The sequence below is a fragment of the Rhinopithecus bieti genome, unplaced genomic scaffold (assembly GCF_001698545.2).
Source record: "Rhinopithecus bieti isolate Rb0 unplaced genomic scaffold, ASM169854v2 scaffold_28016, whole genome shotgun sequence".
Taxonomy (NCBI): Eukaryota; Metazoa; Chordata; class Mammalia; order Primates; family Cercopithecidae; genus Rhinopithecus; species Rhinopithecus bieti.
The window spans coordinates 4,188,547-4,192,306 of NW_016813202.1; the positions used below are offsets into that span (position 1 = coordinate 4,188,547).

Genomic DNA, 3,760 nt, shown 5'->3' on the forward strand with positions numbered 1-3,760 from the left:
TGGTGGCATACACCTGTAATCCCAGCTACTTGGGAGATTGAGGCAGGATAATTGCTTGAATTGCCAGGAGGCAGAGGTTGCAATTAGGTGAGATCACACCTCTGCACTCCAGCCTGGCTGAGAGAGAGAGACTCTGCCTCGAAAAAAAAAAAGAAGAAGAAGAAATTGTAACTCCTGTAAGAAAGGTGGTACTCAGTTCTTGACTGTCATGTGTCTATAGTAAAGTGCCAGAACTAAAGGGACACATAGGTGTTAGTTTGGGTTTGCCCAGATGCAGAGCCTGAGTGGGGACTTGGGTACAGTTTGTTCGAGAGGAGATCCAAAGATGCAGGCATGTGGCTGGGTGTGGTAGCCCACGCCTGTAATCCCAGCATTTTGAGAGGTTGAGGCAGGCGGATCACCTGAGATCAGAAATTCGAGACCAGCCTGTCCAACATATAGTGAAACTCCATCTCTACTAAAAAATACAAAAGTTACCTGGGTGTGGTGGCACACGTCCGTAGCCTCAGCTACTTGGGAAGCTGAGGCAGGAGAATCCCTTGAACCCGGAAGGTGGAGGTTGCAGTGAGCCGAGTTTGCACCACTGCACTCCTGCCTGAGTAACAGACCAAGACTCTGTGTCTCAAGACAAAACAAAACAAAACAAAAAAACAAAGATGAAGGCATGAGGGCTTTGAGAGACAGGCAGGGAAAGGGAAAAGCTGACAGAAGGGTGGGAATGTGAGGTCAGGGCTGGTGGCAGTGGAAACTCAATCCCTTTGAGACTTCTAAGAAGCATGTAGATGACCTCCCAGAGTTGTCCACCCACAGATAGGATCTGGCTTTATCACCCAACCCTGGCCTCCACCACTTGAGGGTGCCCCAAGGGAGTGAACTGCCTTGCACTTCTGGGCTGTCCTTACTCAAAGGCTGAGCAAGTGTCTGTGTCTTGGAGAAGGACTTCACAGATGACCCAGTGTGGATGCTGGTGGTGCAGTATGAGTCCGAACTTGCATGGAGCTTGGTTTTACTTATTTTTTCCTCAAGCCAAACTGTATGCAGCTTTATTAAAGATACTTTCCATAAACAATCATGATACTTCAGGCAGGACATGGGTAGACAATTGTTAACAGTATACAACAACTTTCAAACTCCCTTCCTCAATGGACTACCAGAAATCAGAAAGCCACTGTAAAGCCCAATGAAGTCTTCAGCTGATGCTCTGAACAGGGAAAAAGTGTGGAGAGAGGGTTGACATTTCACATTTAGCATACTGTTTAACAACTTTTCACAAGCCGACCCTGACTTTCCGGAAGTGAAATGAAAATGGTAGAATGTATCTGAAGATCCACAATCTAGAAACGGAACCACTGCTCTTTTGACAGGTGCCATCTCAGTGGCACCACTGGAAAGTCCACATTGCCTGACACACTGGTAACCAATGACTAGGGGTCAGGTCCCAACAGATGTCTGGGCTTAAGGGGGTTAAGTGTATGCTGAAAGATGGAAAGGGGGAAGAGGACATAAAACGAATTTGTTTTCCATACCACAAGGCTTTTGTGTCAAGGTGGCCATATGTGTCAAAGTCAGGGACTCCCTCCTGCTGGGAGCCAAGGGAAAGTCTCTCAGAACTGGAAAGGAAAGGTGTTTTCCCCACATTAATCCAGCTTCGGAGACATTCTACTAGTGACATACGCCCCTTCCCCGAAAAGCAACAATGAAGTGTTCTGTGTGCTAACAACATAGCTTAAAAACAACAACAACAACAAAATTCTGCATTTTTCTAAAACATGGTAAAAAATAGTATTTCAAACTGTACAGTCACCAGAAGTACACAGTTATCAAAAATGTACACACTTCATTTGGCATCTGCAACACCTTCAGCTTTCTGTGCCTGCTCTGTTTTGGCATCTCCATTTCCTGCAGGGTTTTTCCCCTCCTCGCCAGCATCCGCTTTTCCCTTTTTCCCTTGGGTACCTTCTCTCCCTTCTTTGCAGAGGCCTTTTTAGGCTTGGGCTCTGGCTTTGGAGGAGCAGGTTTAGCAGACAACCTCGTGGATCTTCTCTGTGGTTTGTTCTTTACCTTGGCTTTATCTCCTTTAGCATCCCCTTCAGCCTTTCTCTTGGGCATGGTGGTGACGGCAGCGACAGTGGCAGGACACAGGCACTGAGCGCAGGATGCAGCAGCACGTGGGCTTGGTCAGTCCAGGAGTCGTTCTCGCCTCTTCTTCACACCGCTCCCTTGGTTCTATTTTATATGTTTAAAAGATCTTGCTTGGACAAAATGGAGTGTAGATTTTTGTTATATACCCCTCTTGTGCATACATTTTTTTAAAGGTAAAATACAGGCATAAGAGAGGCAGGCTCAGTCCCAGACTCATTATTACAATAAAGCAAGTCACACAAAGTTTTAGGTTTCTCAGTATGTGTGACAAATATGTTTACATTATGTGATTACTGTAGACTATTAAGTGTGTGTAAAAAAGTGTATACCCTAACTAAAAAACACATTATTGATTTAAAAATGCTAACAATCATCTTGCCTTCAGCAAGTTGTAATATTTTTTCTGGTAGAGGGTCTTGCCTCAATCTGTGTGTATATGTGGCGTGCTGGGGCGGGGTGGGGACAGAATCTTGCTCTGTCACCCAGGCTGTAGTTCAGTGGCGTGATCTCAGCTCACTTGCAACCTCAACTTCCTGGGCTCAAGTGATTCTCCCACCTCATCCTCCCGAGTAGCTGGGACTACAGGTGTGCACTACCATGTGTGGCATTTTTTTTTTTTTTTTTTTTTTTTTTTTGTAGACATGGGGTTTTGCCATTTTGGCCAGGCTGGTCTTGAACTCCTGGCCTCAGGCAATCTGCCCACCTCGGCCTTCCAAAATGCTGGGATTACGGGCATGAGCCACGGCACCCAGCCCTTGCCTCACTGTTGATGGCTGCTGACTGATCAGGGTGGTGGTTGTTGAACACTGGGGTGGCTGGGGCAATTTCTTAAAATAGACAACAATGAAGTTTTCCTCATCGATTCCTTTCATGACAGATTTCTCTGTAGCATGAAAGGCTGTTTGATAGAATTTTAACCACAGTAGAACTTCTTTCAAAATTGGAGTGAATCCTCTCGAACCCTGCTGCTGCTTTATCAAGCACATTTACGGAATATTCAACAGCGGAATGTGTCATTTCAGCAATGCTCACAGCATCTTCGACAGGAGTACATTCCATCTCTCAAGAAACCAATTCCTTGGCTCATCCGTAAAAAGCAACTTCCTGTTTGTTAAAGTTTGATCATGAGATTGTAGCAATTCAGTCCCATCCTCAGGCTCCACTTCTAACTCGAGTTCTCTTGCTGTTTCCACCACATCTGCAGTGACTCCCTCTACTGAAGTCTTGAAGCCCTCAAAGCCATTCAGGAGGATTGGTATCAACTTATTTCACACTCCTGTTGATGTTTTGACCTCCTCCCATCAATCACGAGTGTCCTCATGGCGTTTAGAATGATGAATCTGGCCGGGCACGGTGGCTCATGTCTGTAATCCCAGCACTTTGGGAGGCCGAGGCAGACAGATCAGTTGAGGTCAGGGGTTTGAGACCAGCTTGGCCAACATGGCGAAACCTTGTCTCTACTAAAAACACAAAAACTAGCCGGGCGTGGCAGTGGGCGCCTGTAATCCCAGCTACTCACGTGGCTGAGGCAGGAAAATTGGTTGAAACCCGAGGCGGAGGTTGCAGTGAGCCGAGATCATACCACTGCACTCCAGCCTGGGTGACAAAGAGAGACTCG

The 3,760-nt window shown here is 46.4% G+C and overlaps 1 pseudogene; it reads right to left on the reverse strand.

The window, feature by feature from the left end:
- Positions 1 to 1,837: 1,837 nt before the first annotated feature.
- On the reverse strand, positions 1,838 to 2,109 carry LOC108512539 (non-histone chromosomal protein HMG-17 pseudogene; annotated as a pseudogene).
- Between the last annotated feature and the right edge of the window lie 1,651 nt (positions 2,110 to 3,760).